This window comes from Notamacropus eugenii, chromosome 6, assembly GCF_028372415.1.
Source record: "Notamacropus eugenii isolate mMacEug1 chromosome 6, mMacEug1.pri_v2, whole genome shotgun sequence".
In the NCBI taxonomy this organism is placed as follows: domain Eukaryota; kingdom Metazoa; phylum Chordata; class Mammalia; order Diprotodontia; family Macropodidae; genus Notamacropus; species Notamacropus eugenii.
This window is the reverse complement of record NC_092877.1, coordinates 293,547,792-293,568,023: the sequence shown is the minus strand read 5'-3', so window position 1 is coordinate 293,568,023 and position 20,232 is coordinate 293,547,792. Positions and strand designations below refer to the sequence as shown.

At 36.4% G+C, this 20,232-nt stretch overlaps 1 protein-coding gene and 1 pseudogene across 3 annotated transcripts in view; both read left to right on the top strand.

Moving 5' to 3' along the window:
- The window catches only part of ENOX1 (ecto-NOX disulfide-thiol exchanger 1), a 341,922-nt gene that overhangs the window by 106,653 nt on the left and 215,037 nt on the right, over nt 1-20,232 (top strand). The gene's annotated exons all lie outside the window — the stretch shown is intronic.
- Nucleotides 5-3,111, top strand: LOC140510867 (vacuolar protein sorting-associated protein 35 pseudogene; annotated as a pseudogene).

Genomic DNA, 20,232 nt, shown 5'->3' with positions numbered 1-20,232 from the left:
ATTTATGTTCCAGGCATTTTCTCTATATGAAGATGAAATCAGTGATTCTAAAGCCCAGCTGGCTGCCATCACTATGATCATCAGGACATTTGAGAGGATGAAGGACTTCAGTGAAGAGAACCGTGAGCCCTAAAGACTCAGTGTGCCTTGGTAGCTTCCAAACTGCTCAAAAAGCCAAACTGTGTCAGGCTGTGAGCACATTTGGCCGTATTTTCTGCTCTGGCAGAAATACAGACAAGAATGAAGAACTTCATGGAGGCAAGAGAGTAATGGAATGCTTAAAGAAAGCTCTGAAGATAGCAAATCAGTGCATGGATCCTTCGCTACAAGTTCAGCTTTTGTAGAAATTCTGAGCAGATATATCTATTTTTATAAAAAAAAAAATGATGCAGTGACAATTCAGGTTTTGAATCCACTTATCCAGAAGATAAGAGAAGACCTTCCAAATCTTGAGTCTGAAGAAACAGAACAGATTAACAAACATTTCCACAGCACTCTGGAGCATTTGTGGTTGAGGAGGGAATCACCAGAGTCTGAGGGGTCAATTTATGAAGGTCTTGTCTTTTAAAGAGTTGAAATGCAAACAAACTCTATTTCTTTCTATTTAGAGACAATATTTTTTTATAATTATGCTAGATTATTTCTCTCCCTCCCTGCTCCCGCCCCCCTCCCCCCAATAGATTGTGCCATTTCGAAATACCAAGTTAGGTTATCTTTCCAGATATGTTTTATTCAGCACCTCCAGACACTCACCTACAGGACTATAACAAATTCACTTCACAGGAATTCAAGTTAGGTCATCAAATGTCTGTCTGATCAGCAAAAGTAGTGTGAGTGAATTGTTTTTTTTTAATTCCTCCAATTTTCAGGTCTCTTATTTCAGCTAATACTTTTCTCTTTCTGTTTCTCTTCAGTGTTTCTTGTTGCTTTTGTAATTTTATTCAGTCCTAGGGAGTATTAACCAGGAAATGACTACCGCTGTCTGTCTTTGTAGTCTATAATCCATCTTGATTTTTATATAAGATTTGATATGGGGGTAGGAAGGATATTGTATGTTAAATTGTTTGTGTTTGTCTTTAAATGCAAGACAAGGCTATGTGTAATATTTTCCCCCAAACTAGAGTATAATAATGCATGTTTGAGAGTTTAAATGCACCATGGTTAAAAACAGTAGTTTATATTTTGCATTTTTAGACATCTACTAGGGGCCTATGCTTGTCTCTGGGAATGTTTATCAAGGATATTTTCTTCTAAATCATGCAAAAATAGAGAAATTGTAATCTCTATAGTTTATGTAAAGCCATCATTATTGTAAATTTAGGGGGAAATGTATTACATAAATATCATGATTTTGTTCCAGTGAAATAATAAAATTGCTATAACAAAAAATAAAAAACAACTAAAAATTCAGATGTGCAGAATCCATAAATTTGATATTACTTGAACATTACAGACACACACAGACACACTGACACACACACACACACACACACACACACACACACACACACACACACACACACACACACACACACCTTATGGACCGAGGAATAGAGAATGGGATTTGGTCTGGTTGATATGCAAACTCTTAACATTGCTTTTTGTTGACTTTAAGACTGTATAATTTGGTTCATATAATATATTTGGTTAAATTGAGTCCTATTTCTATAAGTTCATATTGGATGTGAACCAGAATGGCAGTTCTTTTATTCTTATTATTAATTTAAAGGTTACAACTGTAATATCACAGTCATCACTTATATATAGCACATAATAATATTAGTAGCATATAAGATATGAGAAAATCCATAATGAGTCAGACCCACAGGTCTATACCATCCAGCACTCTGTCTCTGACAGAGAAAGCAGTTAATGTGACAAAATACTTTTCCTGAAATCATCCTCAGAGGTTAGGGATGTACCTTTAAAAATTCATCATTAAAATAACCCATTTTTATGGGTACTTATGCTTATGAAGTTTCATCTATTATTGAAGAACCATCCTTTCTTCCCCCACCCCACCCGTCTTTATCAAGGTCAAAGTAAGGAAGTTCAGTATGTTAGGGCAAACCTCTTCTCATCCTGAAGAAATCTCTGCTCGGGGGAGAGATTAAAACCTTATTTTAATAATGATTCCCACGCAAGCAACACTGACTCTTCTGAAAGAAACAAGGAGAGGGATAATTATCTGATTATTAAATCCCTAAACTGGACCACCATGTCAGGAGGGGCCCCAGCCCTACTCACTTCACTTGGAACTCAAATCAAACCTCTGGACTTTTTCACCTCCTCAGTAGCCAAGTTTCCCCCGAGTACCCTCTTCTGTGTGTGTGTGTGTGTGTGTGTGTGTGTGTGTGTGTGTGTGTGTGTGTTTTCCCTTTATAATGAAGCTCTTTGAGATTAGAAACTGTCTCATTTGTTATATTTGTATCTCCAGCATTTAGCACAGTGCTTGGCACATAGCATGCAAGTAATAAATATCTTATTTATATAAAAGGACAGGGACAAGAGTTACATAGGATGCTTAGGAGGTGGGTGGGGTCACAGATCATTTTACACTTAAATTTTAATTCTTATCTTCCATACAACCAGGGTCATTTGTGTTGTGGATAGTCATTCAGTTGTGAGGTTTTCTTGGCAAGGATACTGGAGTAGTTTGCCCTTTCCTTCTCCAGCTCATTTGAAAGATTAGGAAACTGAAGCAAACAGGTTTAAGTGACTTGCCCAGGGTCATACAGCTATTAAATGTCTGAGGCTGCAGTTGGATTCAGGAAGATGGTCTTCCATCTCGCTGCTCCAGCTGTACATGGATACAACAATGTAAGTGGAGCCTCAGAAAAGTATGTCCTGGACCTGGTCCAGAACCAAGGTTCTGAGATTCTCAGGCTCCTTCTAGCTACAGGTAAACATAGACCAGCAACACCCCTTTCAAAGATCCCTCAGGAACATACACATGAAACACTTCTATCCAGGTCTGGACCAAAATGAATATTTCAAATAAAGACATAGACCCTTTTCATAAGAACTAAGGCAAGAAACGAGTGGGAAAGGAGAGTGATATCCTGACATAGTGAAATGAAGAAATTCCTGATTCACACAGTTCTGTGAACATTCCAGCAATAGAATTTAAAATTGATAAATAAATTTGATTTTAATGAATAAATTTAATTTTAATTAATTAGTAAAATTGATTTTAATCAAATTAATTAATAAAAATAAACAAAATAAAATTGATACAGCCCCAAGATTTCCCTTTACCAAGACTGTGACCACTGATATGCTGGCAGGCAGCTAGAAAAAAATCACTATTGATAGGCTTGGCTTCCCTGTCAATCATTCTTCTAGGCCTCCATGCAGAGATGTCAGACTCAAGGCTCTCAGAACTCCCAAGTGCTACCCGAACCAGATTAAACGTATTTGGGAAATGTTTAACAAAATAAAAACGCAGCACAGCATAGGTAATGTTAATTTATGTGTCCCACAAAGATCTGTTTTTATTTGCAATTGGCACCACTGCTTTAGCGAACGAGGCATCAGATGATAAATAACATTTTCCAATTCTGGGACTATCTTTTCCTTCTCAGCAACCTACATATATAGACTTGCTAGCAGCTCTTATGGCAAGCATATTTTCCCACATATTTTTGGATTTACCTTATGTTCTCTCCACAAACTGTGTGTACATGGCTGAAACAACCTCATCAGATTATTTTTAAATCCCCTGGGAGCATGCCTTAGGCCTATTTGTGTTCCTAGAATTTAGCCCATCATGACCCAAAGTGACAGAGCTTGTCACTCCACTGACGAAGCCTTGAGACCCAGGGTTACCTCCACACCACCATGAGACACTGGAAAAGAGCCTTGCAGAGATAAATAATGTGGTATGGCCTCCTGTGTGGTCTCCAAGACCACTTCCAACTCTAGCTTAGAAAGATTTTGAATATAATTGATCCCAGAACAGACACTTATGGTACACCACTTTTGCTCCAAGAGGATATCACACGAATGCTAACTATTCTTTGGCTTCAACTCTTATGCCAGTAGAAATGATGGATAGTAATATGGGATAGGGACTATCTATACCTGCAAATCCATTGGTATAGAGGAATTCCAAGTGAGCAAATTCTCTCCAATAATAAAGTTCAGTTTCTTTTTTTATTTTTTGTTTTACTTGCAGTCTTGACTTCCTGGAACACAGAAAAGTTAAATGACTTGACCATGGTCACATGGCCACTATGTATTACAGACCATATTTGAACCACAGGTCTTCCTTATCTCAAGGCCAGTTCCCTGTCCTCTATTCAACACAGTCTCTCAAAAGTTACACCCGAAACTCCTGAAACATTGCCATTATCATATGTCATGCAAATTAACTTGCTATGGTTTGATTGTCAAATATAACTAACTGTTTAAGTGGCCTTTTTTTTTATAATGTGAAGACCTTGCCTTTTTTTCATTTAATGTTGACTTGAAATATATGAAAGCATGGCTAAGTAATACTAACATGATCATAGTAGCCTAAATGAACATTTTTGTTCGGGCCTCTGTGACCAATGCAAATTTCTTTTCTGTATCACATTAAATATAGATTAGCCAGTCCAACACTTTGCCCAGTATGTAAACGCATGCTTTGTATCTTCACACTCTCCAGCATGGATAATATTGGCATAAACTCAGTCTGAACTTGGCTTGCTGAATACAGCTTGACTGTGTTGAGGAATGTGGAAAGATCCATAATAAAAATCTAAGAGAGCCACCCATCCAACAACACCCAATAGGTACTCAGTAGCTGATAATGCTGTAGTAAAAATAACCTTACTAGTTACAGTGTGGGCCAGTATATTGAAAAACATGGCAAAGGCTTAGGATACATATTTATATACTTTACTCTGGTTGAGTATGATTACATCATATCTCAGATGTAGCAACATTTTTATATGGGGTCTTTCTAGATTTAAAGGGTGTTAGTGTGTGTATTAGTGTCATATCCCTAGCCTTGAAGTGGCAAACCCTTAAAGGATGTGAGTAGGAATCTTAGGCTATTTGATCACATAGGACAATTTCTACTCAACTTGTAAAACAAATTTATCACAGACCTTCCCTTATCATAAGACTAAAACTAGACCCTGGGGCATCATAACAACTGTGACCTGGAGCACATGAAACCCTAGAAAGGGAACACACACTATTTATGTACTTGATCCTCTTCCTTGAGAGAGCTAGCCAACCAACAGAATATAGCCTTAGACAGAAACAAAATGCCCAGAAACCCTAAGCCACCATAATAGTCCCACTTCTCTACTCCATGAAATCCTACTGTGTGATAAATCGGTATTTTTTCAAGAAAAAGGTCACGTTGACAGAATCTGTCAAGCACAATCTATCAAAAGAAACCCTACACTTATTACAACCGTTCCTATTGCCTGCCTTCAGGTGATCTTAATTCTTCACATGATAGCAAAGACCTGAAGTAGTATCACATTCACAGAATCACTGAAAAAAAGACTCTAGAATGCTGGAGTATTTGCTGTAGCATTTATAAATGCCAATAAGTGCAAGAAAGAAATGGAGACAGAAGAGAATGTGGTGTATTGTGTTCTCAGTGATAGGAATATTCCCTCTGTCGCTATAATCAAGCAAGCAAGCCATCAGCAAATGATTTTATGTGCCTTCTGTGTGCTAGGGATACAGGGGCAAAAATCAAACAATCCTACTCTCAAGGACTTTACATTCTATCCAGGAAGATAACATATACATGTATAAGTATGCACAAAATATACCAAAAAAAACTAGTAGTGGGGAAAGGAATCAGAAAAAGGTATGCAGAAAGTACCTGAGCTGTGAAGATCACAGACTATCTGTCCCATGTCATTCTATGCAATTCTTGATCATGTTCTTACCTAAACCCTTAACAGTGGGTCTACTCAACATGCTACATGTCTTCCTTTAGGTAGTATCATATTTTGTAAGTATCAGTTCAGCCCTTGGACTGTCCAACTATTATTTCTTATTCTTACCATGTGATCAGCCCATTTTATTTTTCAGTTATGCATTTTTGTCAGTGGTGTTCCCTATGTTCTTTTTGTGCACCATTTACTATCAGAAATATTCTGCAGCCTGCTTTGAGCACCATGGATTTCTCTATTTTTTTTGTTATTGTTTAGTCATTTTTCAGTCATGTCCAATTCTGTGTAACTCTATTTGGGTTTTTCTTGGCAAAGATACTGAAGTGTTTTGCCATTTTTTTCTCCAGCTCATTTTGCAGATGAGGAAACTGAGGCAAACAAGATTAAGTGACTTGCCCAGGGTCATACAGCTAGTAAGTTTCTGAGGTCACATTTGAACTCAGGTCTTCCAGACTCTAGGCCTAGCACTCTATCCACTGTGCACTTAAATGTCCAATTTCTCCGTTACTCTTTTTTTTTTTTTCTGTAATTTTTATTCTTCAGGGATTAAAGTATGCTAAAATTTGCAGCCTTGTAGCATTGCCGAGAAAATGTTTATATTAAAAAGATTTGTCTTTAGACTGGAGTTTTGTTATTTTTCAGCCATATCTATGACCCCCTTTGGAGTTTTCTTGACAAAAATAATGAAATGGTTTGCCATTTCCTCCTACTACTCATTTTACAGATGAGGAAACTGAGGCAAACAAGATTAAGTGACTTGCCTGAGATCACACAACTACTAAGTATCTGAAGCCAAATTTGAACTGAGGTCTTTCTGACTCCAGACCTGGCACTCTATCCACTACACCACTGAGCTACCCATTGCACTGGAAAGCAATATGATATTGATTTTAGAGCTATAAAATTTCCCAAAGGCAATCCATTCCTTTCTTCCTGTTTAATTTTTTAATCAGCTCCTAGAAATATAGACATGGTGATCATTGGAATCCTAAAAAATACATATTTCTCATAATTTGACATTAGATCACATGATTGAATCAGTAAAGAAATCTTCCATATAATTTTTTCATAGGACATGTTGCTAAAATTGCTCAGGTTACGATGTATTCTTCAGGGTTACAATGATCATCCAGTTGATAATACTGGAAACTGTGTTGTAAATTTCCATCATGGCACCTTCGCTGAAGTGAAAATGTTTATCAGTGGTGGCCTAAAAGCTTCTTAGGAAAGAACCCAGTTCAAACCACTAGAAATCATTACATATGACCCTGAAATTATAAGAACAACTCAGTTACAGGATATTGTCAACACATTTCTTAGAGTGTTCTCTGATGAATTGGAAACTTACAAGAGGAAGGTAATGTCATGTTATTTGGATTCAGATACACACTCATAGCCAGTGCTCCTAATCTTGTATTCATTGTTTCCATCTCTGTTCAAATAGCCAGACCTTTGGCACATCTGCAGTTTTCAGACGCCTAGTCAGCTGTTTATAGTGTTGCGGTATCACATCTCTTAACTTAGCATCATCTCTTAGTGTCCATCATCTTTATGCCTGATGTCTTTTCACACAGTATTTTCTTCCAATACATCCGCTACCCCTAACTCCCTCTGGAGCACCTCATTTGTCATATAGTTTCACAAACTTTTGGGTATAATTCTTTCCATTGCAATCTTGGTGAATGCACCCTTCTCTTCTTTCCAAAACATTTTTGACTCTTTTCTTTTTCAATCCCCCTACTCCCAAATCTACTTTGTTGACACATTTTTTTCAATTGATCACTCTCTTGTATCCATCCCTTTGTCTCCACTCACACTGATACCATCCTAGTTCAAAACCTCATCTCCCCAATGGGTGATTGTGATACTAGCTTCTTTGTCTATAGTCTCACCATTCTGAACCATCCTTTGCATAGCTCTGAGGGGGAAAAATGCTCTTCCTAATGCACAGGTTTTTGACCTGATCAAGACCATTTAGTGATGCTCTATTGCTTCTAAGTTAGAGTACAAAATACTTGATCTGCCTGCCATTTAAAACTTCTCACAATTTGACTCCAATCTGCCTTTCTGACTTTATTTTATATTATTTTTCTCTTTGTGTTGAAGCCAAACCAAACTGTTATTTGTTGAATTTAGTATGCTATCTCCCACTCCTTTGTATCTATGAAAATCTATCTCCAGTGCCTGGAATATACTTCTTCATTATTGCCTTTCAAGTCTTTTTTTGCCTTCTAAGTGTAACAAATTTGTCATTTTCTCCACAGACTTCTCATATCTCCCCATATTAAACTGTTGTCTCCCTCTTCAAATTTTCTTTTTTCTTAAAACGAGTTTATTTTTATTTTTTCAATTAATAAACTTAAAAAAAAATTCCACTCCCTACCTGCCCTCCTTGAGCAATTAACATTTTTGATTAAAACCTTCAATGCATAGTTGCATAGACCTGTAAAGGAAATTCTTCTGTTAGCGATGTCAGAAAATCTGTTTCTTTCTGCACTTTAGTTTCACCTCTGTGTCAGGAGATGAGTCAAATGTCTTGTTTATCATTTAGATTTGTGATTAATTTTTGCATTGATCAGAGTTCTAAATTTTTCAAAGATGCTTTTCTTGATAATGTTGCCATTATATAAATTGTTCTCCTCTCCTATTTCTGCTCACTTTTCTCTCAGCACTTCATAGAGGTCTTCCCAGTTTCCTCTGAAATAGACCACTTCATCATTTCTTATGGCACAATGGCATTCCATTATATTTATATACCACCGTTTATTTAACCATTCCCCCATAGGAGAACACCTCCTTAGTTTCCACTATTTGACTATGATGAAAAGAGTTGCTATAAATATTATCGTACATACATTTCCTTTTTATCTTTCTTTAATTTTTTGAAGTACAGGCCTAGAGGTAGGATTGCTGGTCAAAAGTTATATATAGTTTACTAGCTCTCACAGCACAGTTCCAAATTGCTTTCCAGAATGATAGCCAATGCACAACTCCATCAGTAGTGTGCTGATATCCTTGTCTTCCCACAGTCCCTCCACCATTAGTCATTTTCACTTTCTTTTCCAGTCTGATAGATATGAAGGAGAACCTTAAATTTTCTTTAACTTGAATAACCAATTATTAATGGTTTAGAGCACCTTTTTATATGATTGTTGATTGATCAGATTTCTTCTGTTCAAAACAGGCTTTTCATATATTTTGATCATTTATCTATTGAGAAATTGTCTTTAGTCTTATAAATTTGAACCAGTTCCTTACATATCTTGGATATTAGACCTTTCTCAGAGAAATAATAGAAAATAATTTTCCCCAGTTATTTGTTTTCTATTAAATTTATTTGTGTGAAAACTTTTAAATTTTATGTAAGTAAAATTGTCTGTTTTATCTTTTATAATGCTCTATGATTTGTTTAGTCACGAACTCTTTCCTTAATTAAGGTAATTTATTCTTTGCTCCTCTAATTTGTTTATTAGGTGATTTTTATATCTGTATCATATATATTCATTTGGAGTTTATCTTGGTGTGCATTATGAGGTGCTGGTCTAAGCCAATTTCTTCCAGACTGCTGTCTATTTTTCCCAGCACTTTTTGTCAAATACTGAGTCCTTTCCCCAGCAATTGGAGTCGTTTGGTTTTTCAAACATTGTGCTACTGTGTTTGTTTCTGCATATTGTATGTCTAATTTCTACCACCACCATCACCATCCCTTCTCTCTTTATGTCTCTCTCTGTCTCTGTTTGTGTCTGTGTCTCTCAGTTTCTGTTTCTCTCTGTCTCTCTGACTCTGTCTCTGTCTGTGTGTCTACTCTGACTGTGTCTCTGTTTCTCTGTCTCTCTGCCTGTTTCTCTTTATGTCTGTCTCTGTCTCTGTCTGTCTCCCTCTCCCTCTCCGTCTCTCTCTTTCTCTCTCTGTCTGTCTCTCTCTCTGTCTGTCTCTCTCTCTCTGTCTCTGTGTCTCCTCACTAGAATGAATCACTTGAATGATTATAATAATTACTGCTTTTTGGTAAAATTTAAGATATAGTACCGATAGACCCTTTCCTTTCCACTTGTTTTCATTATTGCATTTGAGATTCTTGACCTTTTGTTCCTCCATATGAGTTTCATTATATTTTTCTAGGTCTATACAATCCCCTTTTTCCACTGAATAAGTAAATTAATTTAAGTAACATTGTGCTGTATTATATTTGCTTAGCTTATCCATGAACAATGAATGTTTCTCCAATTATTTGGGTCTGTCTTTATTTCTTCAGAGTTTTTAATGTTTAGATTCATGTAATTCCTGGAAAAAAATCTTGGCAGATAAAATCCCTATTATTTTACAGCTTCTGTAGTTATTTTGAATGGAATTTCTCTGTCTAGCTTTACCTTCTCTTTTTTGTTGGTTATATGTAGGAATACTAATGATTCATGTGAATTTATCTTATATCTTACAACTTTGCTGAAATTATTTCAATTAATTTTTAGTTTACCTTCTATGGTTTTCTAAATTCATCATTATGTGATCAGGTAAAAATGATAATTTTGTTTCCTGTTCGCCTGTGAATATTTCCTCAGTTTCTTTTTCTGGTCTTATTGCTAAAGCTAGCATTTCTAGCATTATGGTAAATAGGAATGATGATAGTGCTCATCCCTCCTTTTGCCCTTAATCTTCCTGGGAAAGGCTTTTAACTTTTCTCTATTATATAAAGTTTGTTCTTGGATCTTGCTGTATATAGTACTTAGGAAAAATCTATTTATTCCTGTGACTTCTAGAATTTTTAATAGCAATGAGTATTGGATTTTGCCAAAAAGCATTTCTAGTATCTACTGACATAATAATATTTTTATATTGTCAACATATTTTGTTATATTTATATTCTTCTTTATGTTGGTTGAACACTGCATTCATGATGGTCTAACCTCATTATGGTCCATAATTTTTCTAATATGTGATTTGGTAATTTTTTATTTTATTTTTTTGAACTAAAATGCTTATTAGGCACATTGTTCTGAAATTGTCTTTCTCTTATTTGCCCCTCCCTAGTTTATTTATCATGACCACATTTTGTATTGTAGAGAGATTGGGAGAATATTTTTTTCTTATTTTTGCAAACAATTTTATGTAGTAATTGCTATTAATTGGTCTTTGAATTTCTGATAGAATTCAATTGTAAATCCTGTTTGGTCCAGGAGGCTTTCTCCCCTACCATGGGAGTTCGTTTATGACTTGTTCTGTTTCTCTGATATCAAGCTGTTTGGTTAATTTCTTCTTTTGTTAATATTTTATATTAAGTATTCATCTATTTCCTTTCAGTTGGAAGTTGTTTTTTTTTTACCATATAATTTGGCAAAATAGTTTTTGATAATTTCTTTTATTTCCTAGAGTCTTCTGACTGTGCTTTTTCTTTTATCAAATCCTACATTGTATTAATCTTATCTTTTTTCATTTCATCCTCTGCCATCCCACCAATAAGCTCCTAAGGGCAGAAATTTAAGGAGGGAGAAGATTGTCTTAACATCCCCAGTCCCTACTTCAGTGCTTTACAATATGCAAAATATCCAGGAGGAGTCCTGGTATGGAATATCACTTGGTCATTGAAGCTATTTCTTCTTAGTACCTAAGTACTAGAGTGTTGCTTCAGTGAAGTGCCCAGGGGATACAGCCTCTGAATTTCAGAGGCATAATTTGAGCCTAATCCTCCTGACTCAACACTGCCTCTTCACATGCTTTGTATAGTAGGACCTTAATTTGGAATGTGGAATTTAATTGGACCACTATTCTGGTGCATGTCACACTGTAGGCATAGCAGTGTAGATGAACATTTCTGCTCTGATCTTCATTTTTTGTTTAATATTATATGTGTGAAATTAATCCAGGTCACTTTGTTTCCATTCACGTATACTCTATCTATGATTTTTTCTTGCCTGAGTTAGTGATGAAGGTACAAATATTCTGTTACCACCTCAGTCTCCTGGCCCTCTACGTGAACTGTGGTCAATGTTCATTTTTTATCCATTGTTTTGCTAAGGTCCCTCTCCATAGTTTTCAGCTCTAAATCTATAATCATGTTCAGCCATTATAGGATTTCACTTGACAGTTAGTTTACCTTTTGTTTAAAGGAGAAAAATTGAAGAAAAGTAATCCATAAGTAATCAAACATATCTGCAGACCAGTTTCGCCTGCCTGATGAATCACACTGGTTGTACTGGTGACAAAGCCCAGTTCTAAGGTGAGACTTTGTGGAGGCTACCATTTACTTAAGCAACTCTCATATCTGGTGTCTACAACTCAATAATTCTTTTCTTCTCTTGCTAGAGGAAATACCTTTACAAAATTGACCTTGTCCGCGTTTATCATTAGCTGATCATGGACAATACTACTGTAGAAACTCAGTTACTTATTTTCGTGCAGTCTGAGCTAAGGGTCTTTAGTTCAGAATCTTTTCTGCTTCTGGAATTTCCCAGGTGCTCATTAAGACTTCTTAATGAACTTTTGAACATGATGTCCTATTTCAGTGATGCCCTAATCATGGAAACAACAAAAGATGAATTTGCAAGTTCTTTAGCATTTCAACTCATCAGATAGTTGCATGGTAAAAAAAATGTTTAATTAGAGCTTTCAGGATCATGTATGTTGACTGCCATTTTTTATCCCACTCTAAAACAAAGTCAAAGCTTCAAGTCTTCCTGGGATTATTTAGTTTCTGCAATTTTTTTCTTCCTCAAAGGCAACTCTTTTTAAGACATTCCATGACATCAAACTCCCAAGCATGAAGAGGGTTTTCTGGGATGTCAAGCTGTCATTAACTCCTGAGCCTGTGCCACTATGTTCCAATGATTATAAACTGTGCTTTCTTTCCACATATTCTTCACCTGTGCATGGTGGAACTGTTCATCCCAGAAGAATCAAGAGACCACTTTTTTATAGCGCACGAATAATGTTACCTTTTGAATAGGGCCACAGTCAAGTTAAATAAAGATGTCCTTCTTGTTATCAGTGGGAGCTAAAATATTCCATTTTAGTTATGTCTGCACAGTTTTCAATGACCCTATGAGTCTTGTAGGAACTCTTTCTTTGGGATAAACCTACATGTTTAAGTATGTTACTCTTTATTCTGTACCCAAGGAGAAATGATTTTACTTCATGCTTCTGACTTCAAACCTGATATTTGAATCACATCACACAGTCTGCTTGGTCTACCATTTCAGAGTCTGGATTATTTTATGTCATTTCCACTGTAATTTGAAGGTTAGAAGATTTCTTTGGCTGATGAGATTATATAATTAACAGTGCAAATTCCCATATTCTTTAGAATCAGAATTTTGAAATTGGAACTCAGAGTTTACCCTTTATCTCATTTTGTACTTGGTGTGGAAGAGAGTTGTCAGTCAGCGAACTGCTTGGAGAAGTCAAGTTATCCCAAGCATTTGTCAACAAAAGGGAAACTATGCTGTTATTCTAGAAGGTAGTCACCCCACCATTTTGCTTGTAGAATTATAGTACATTTGAGAACTGTCTCTTGACCAGAAACTATTTTTTGTTGACCTGAGATCCTCATATTGTTGAACAGATTGTAAGAGGATGGCATGTCCCATGTTATTAGCATAGTGGGAAATAACTAATTATCAATAAACCACACTGAATTTATAGAACTATTTCAGGAGGAAAACTTGATTGTGGTTGCTTTCTTCCGAAAATAGTTTTAAGTTATCTTGATTTCATGAAAAATTTCTGCCACAGTAATCACTCCAAATCAGTTATTTGTAACACAAAGTCTGTCATATACTATTATTTCTGACATAGAATCTGCCTTTATTTCAATTAGATTTCAGGGATTATGAAAAGGAAATTAAATTTTTATTGTTTTACTTCATGATTGCCAAATAGTCAGGTTAAAAGGATGGTACTACCTGCTAAGGTTGACCTGAAGCAGATAGTAAGAAGAAAACTTGACCAATTTTCATTGCTCAATATGTTATTTCATGTTTAATAACACAATTCAGTGTGCCTAGATTACTAATGGGACAATATCAAAACATCCTGTGTCCATTACCACACATATTTATTAGAGAATTTACAAGAAATACATATCATAAATGCTATTTTGTCTTTCCCACAAGACAGCCTTTCCTGGGAAATATGGTACCTGAGTCACATTGGATCTGTGCCATTGGAACTGAGGCCATAAGGTGTAGGGCATAGATAGATCAACCATATTGACCAATTATGAAAGTGATTTTCTCCCTCTATCCTCTCTTGATAATGTGATAAAACCTGAACCATTAGAAGAAATATCACATCTTAAAATATATTTCTTGAATTCTTTTACCTGCTATTATTTGTGCTGTTAAAGGAAGGAAGCTGTGATTCTTCTTGGACTTTTGCAAGTGTTAAGGCAATGTTTCCACCACTGCTTGTATTAACAGAGTCAACCGTATGGAAAGGTAACTGGGGGTTGTTATTTTTTTTAATGTTAGTTAAGCAGAAAGGGTGTGTGTGTGTGTGTGTGTGTGTGTGTCTGTGTGTCTGTGTGTCTGTGTGTCTATGTGTGTGTGTTCATTTACTGGAGCACTAGTAGTGCAATATAGTGATAATTCTCCTTTCACTTTAATATTTGATGTCTTATATCCATCCCAGAGGCTGCAGTGAATAAAATTTAGTCATGTTGAAAAGTTGTCATCCCCTGTCCATCACTGCCCAATATGACAAAATGTTTGGAAGCTGATTTTTTCCCTGTGTATAAAACCATAGCTAAAGTGATAAAATGAAGAGCCATAACACCTGAATGTATAGTTTGCCCTCACAAGAATGCTTCACAAGATGAAAAGCTCCTTGCAGTTTCTGTTTTTAGAGCCTCTGATAGCAAGAACTTTGCATTTCCAGTTGTTCCTTCTCCCTGTTTTTTATACCCATGTTAAATGCTGTTCTGGCTAGTTCTTTCCTTTGTCCTGGAAGATTGTCTCCTTGCCTTTCTTTTGGTTCTGCCACATATACCAACTATAATACCTGAATGTTGTCTTGCCAACTATTTTCAATGTTATAAGATAATTTGAGGATTTTCCAAGTGAATTCATGATTTGAGACAACTCAGTCATGAAGTGCTTCTATGATGGGGAAAAAATACAGTTCTTGTTCTGTCCCAACTCAGTACCTGATCTGTGGCACATGACTACTTTGTGCCTCAGTTTACCTAAATGTAAATTTTAATGGAGAGATACTATTGAGAAGTGTGATATCTTGACCTGCTACTTGCAGGATACTGCTAAAGATAATGAAACTAAACACACTCACAGACACTCACACACTCTAGAACTGCTTAGACTTCCCTACCTGGATGCCCCTAAAGACCTCAATTCATCATGCTTAGCATATAGTCATCACTCAACAAATGCCCTGCAAACAGTAGATACTAAAAACTGTAGGTACAGGCCACAATGACAGAAGGGATCCTGATACTAATAGGATTATAAGATCCAGAGTTAAATGGGACTTTAGGGATTATGTAGCCCAACCTCCTCATTTTTATAAATGAAAAAACTAGGAACTTCCATGATTTGCTCAAGTTCACATAGCTATTAAATAGCAGAACTGGAATACAAAGCCAAGTCCTTAGGATTCATCCCTTGTTCCCTCCCTCCCCAGTGTTCTTTCTTTTCCAGAGTCTCTGTTATCAGAGATCAGTCAGAGAAGACTCCTAGACTGTAAATTCTAGCTCCTCTTCCCCTTGTTTCCTTTGGGACCATGGCCATATATAAAAATTTTGTCCCAAAGGGGCCTCAAAAATAGGTGTGAATCACATAAGAATGAAGGTAACAGTTAAAAGGTTGTAGATACAGCAGGCTGATTAGTCCCAAAGTGGTCATGAATCCGAAATGTTCCAATGTGGTTATGGCTTCGTGCGGAACTTTGAAAACAATCCTTAAGCTTTCCTTTCTCTTTTGTTAAGGCATATGGGTTAGGGCAGGAGGCCCTATGTCACAGACATTTAACAAGAAATAGAAATTAAAGTGTTGAAAAGGGATTTTCAAACATAAAATATATAAAAGCCTAGTAATAATTTAAGAAATGATGGCTAGTGACAAGAATAAGATATAAAACTGGAAATGAGTAACAGAAACCTAATTTTAAGTATAAAGTCAAGCATAAAATGCATAATTTCAAATGAAATCTCTTTTGTAACATTTTAAAAATGTTGGACTTAGACAAATATCTTTGGATCATTCATTCATTCATTTTTTATTTTAACTGGAATTGAAGCCTCTCAGTCTCTCAATATTCCACATTCCTGCACTGAAGTGGAAAGCACCATTACACAGATTCATAATAGTGAGCCATATTCAGCTCAAATATCTTATTTAGTTTTCAATGGCAATGTGTTAGCTAAATATTTTTTCTTTACCTTCTTGCTCTGAGAAATTAGCCACGGTCATTGTCCAAGGGACCGCCAAAATTGCAAGTGAAATCACAAAATCTCAGAGCTGAACAGGACCTTAGAGAGGGTCCAATATTACTCAGCCCACATCTAAACAACAGACCCCACGACGTCATACCTGGCAAGGGGTCCTCCAGTATTTCCTTAAGGATTTCCAGGAGTGAAGTTGGGCCCCATCCTACTGAGGCATCCCATTCTTCTTTGAAATAACTCAATTGTTAGAAAATGGGTAAAAGGTTTTCTGTTTTTGGTGGTGGTTTTGATAGTGTGTGTGTGTGTGTGTGTGTGTGTGTGTGTGTGTGTTCCTCTAGCTAAATTCACACTTTTACATCTTCTGCCACTGTTCAGTGTTCTGTACTGTGGGGCCAATTACTAAGCACATTATCGCTTCTTTTCCAAGTCTCCTTTTCTGACCGTGAAATTTCCAAGAGGTTATTAATAATATTGTCTGAATTAAAATATAAATGCACATGTAAAGAACAAAAACAGTGAGGATTTAGAAATGCCAGTCTCTTGTCACTGTATTTCTTTTCTTGCTTTTGGGGGGGGAACCTAATTTCCTCTGAAAGAATGACTTTTTGTGTCTTTGTCTCTCTGTCTCTATCAGATTCTATCTTTGTATCTCTATCTCCCTACCCTTCTGTCTCTATCTCTCAGTCTTTCTTTGTGTGCATCTCCCTCTTTGCCTGCTTCCCTTTTCCTTTCCCTTCTTCTTTCCCTGTTTCTCATCTTCCTCCATCTTTCTATGCTAGGATGTTTCTCTTATTTTTTTTTTCCTGTAGGAATCTTTCTCTTTTATGTATCCCAGTGTCTCTATCTTGCGTATCTCTTCTTCTGTTTCTGTCTTCCCTTCCTGACTTTGTATTTTTCCCTCTTTCTCCCCTTAACCTCTTTCCCCACTCTTCTTTCTCTCTTATCTGTCCATAATATAAAGTTTATTTATGCTTTCATTATCTATTACATGAGTAGTTCATGATTTCTTTTATAATGAATGAGTAGAAAATTTGTTTTTTTCTTTACACACAATAAAAAGTTGATTTTCATTTATATGACTCAGTTTATTATTCCCCCACTTGTAAATGAAGGACTATTTAAAAAATCTTCCATATTCTGCAAATTGGCTTAAAAGAATAATAAAATTATCCAGTGGAGACTGAAATAGGGCGGTTTTTAAAATGTCACACTATTCCCTTCACTTTCTTCATAACATGCAACATATTTGGGTACCATAAGCAGACAAATTGGGAAGACCTGCAAGATGAGGAATAATAAGCTTAAAAACATATAAGAGATAGCTCTCTCAGATTTGTTTTATGATCTTGGGCACCTTACTCCATTTTTCAATTGCAAAATGAGAATAGATTAAATAAATTGCCAGACTAAATGAATGTAAAAAAAAATGAGGGACTTGTCTCATATCACAATGATGCTATGAGGCATTGCTAATGAGATACTTTGTGATCTACAAAGTACTATCAACACCTTAGTATTTTGAAAGATCTATAATCTCATCATTGTGTAGACACCCTTGCCCACTCTTTATCTCAATCCCTCCATGAATTGCTGAATAGTTTGTCTGTGGGTTGCTTTGATCAGCCTTCTGAGGATGGATGAGACCCTGAACTCATCCAGCCTGTTTCTTGGACCAACATCCACAGAGAAGAGTTTATCCCTTGGCTTAAATGCAAAGTCTTTCCACATTTTCAGGATGTGTCAGAGCTTAGCACAGCCCAGCTGGTCCCAGAGCTCCCCCCAGCACCATGGAGAAGCATCAGAAGAGAGCTTCAAGGAAAGAATGATGATAAGATGTCAAACAGCATGATGAATTGAATAAAGTCTGAGTCATGGAGCAAAAACAACAGCTATAATAATAATACCTTACCTTTGGATGGCTCTTAACCATCTTCAAAGGGTTTTCATAGACTATGTCATTGTCTCTTTGTTGGAATGGATTTGGGAAAAGAAATGTGGTTACCGAGCCTCTTGTGTAAAGAAGACTGGATGGAGCTATTATTAAATCTTGCAATCTTTTTAAGGTTATGCCAAAGTTTTAGTGCATATCTTTTTACATGCTCTGCTTGGAATTCTTGATATATTTCATTCTCTTAAAATGGTATCTGTATACTCTTATAAAATTGCCTTCCACCTATTGATCTTATTTATTAAGCAATGTCTACAAAATTTCGATTTCTTAAAAGACTAGAAATAAAGAAGACCTATATAACTTGCTGTAAGATAAAAGGATAAGGGCATCATCTTGGAAGGTAAATATTGAACAAGATTTGTTTCTTCCCACTTAAATTTATGGAAAGTTACCTATCACCCAGCTGCCTCTGCAAACTGAACCACAGTTGACTTATAAAATCAAAACTTAATCCTCATCAAATATCCTCTGCGTACATCCAAGGATGTGGGGTTCAATTGGAAGATCCCCGTCCAGAAAGATCTTACACTTGAAAATGCCATCTGTGCTCCCCACTCACTGACTGATCATTGTTTCATTTACATGTGATTTGGCTCCCAGAATGACCTGGCATTCGCTCAACTGTTATCTTGAATTCAGACAAAGAATTAAAGTAGTTCTTTACAATGGGAGCCATTAAATGCCTGGGACAAGTGGATGTAGATAAACATTTTGGGCTTTTGATATACATTTACAGTATCTCTGCTTATCAGAGAAGTGTATGCTGTGTGACTGTTTGAGCATCCAACAAAGAAGTTTCCTAAGGCTCCCCTACCTCAGTGTGTTTTTTCCCGGTATCTGCAGTAGGCTCCTTCATCAATGATCACTTTAATCATGGGGGAAAAGAAAATATATATATATATAAAAACACATACATAACCACAGAGAACACCGAGAACCTAAGCAGTACATTTTATTATGCAAAAGCCTGACAGTACAAGGTCACATACAGCTGTACCAGATGGAAATTCATTATCAGCTAATGAGAAAGGCTATGAAAAGAAGTTAAGAAGGAAGCAAATTAGCCAGGCTTCATTCTCTGCATCTATTCTCATGGACTTCAGGTGGACAGAAGCCCACCTGAATGGAGAGGTACCTAATAGGCAGGGGAAGATAGTATCTACATTAAAGGATTGTTTTGAGGTTTAAATAAGGTAATGCATAGAAGTAGCTTTGCAAAACTTTAAAGGGCTATAGAAATGGCAGTATGGTTGTGAAATGTGGAACTCTACAACCTTTAATGAGATGAACATGAATATCACACAGAGGGCAGTGGAGAAATACATGGTGAATTTGAGTAGCTGCAATGTATGCCTAACAAGGAGCTTTGATGAACAGGAGTAAAAGATGCTCTCAGGGAATGTATGATAGGAAGAGATGGGCTGTTTATATGTCATATGTGAGGGGTAGCAGAAGGATAATGAGAAAGCTGCACTGGTAGCCTCATAACATTGGGAGAAGGGGAAGGAGACCACCAGGCACATTGGGTGGACCCCTGTGGCAAACTTCTTGGAGAAAGCAGATAAGAGTAACATCAGATGGGCAAGCATAGAAAGCTTGCCATCTACTTCCTGAAAAGAAAATGCAAAACAATGAGATCACAGATCCATTTGAGTATAAATGTCAGTAGTAGTAGTAGCAGTAGCAGCAGCAGAAGTAGTAGTAACAGTAGTAGTGGTAGCTGTAGTAGTGGTAGTTGTAGTGTAATTGTATTTGTTGTAGTAGTAGCAGCAGAAGTAGTAGTAGTAATAACAGTAGTGGTGGTAGTAGGGGGAGAAGAAGGAGTTGCTGTTGTTGTTACTGCTGTTACCACCATAAACAAATTGATCTCTATCCTCAACCTATATTTGGGAGCTCTTCTCTGGATTTCCTAGTTTTTTTTTGTTTTGTTTTATTTTATAAATTCTGAAAAATAGTTAGCAATTCCCCTCTGTGGATATCCTGGTGCT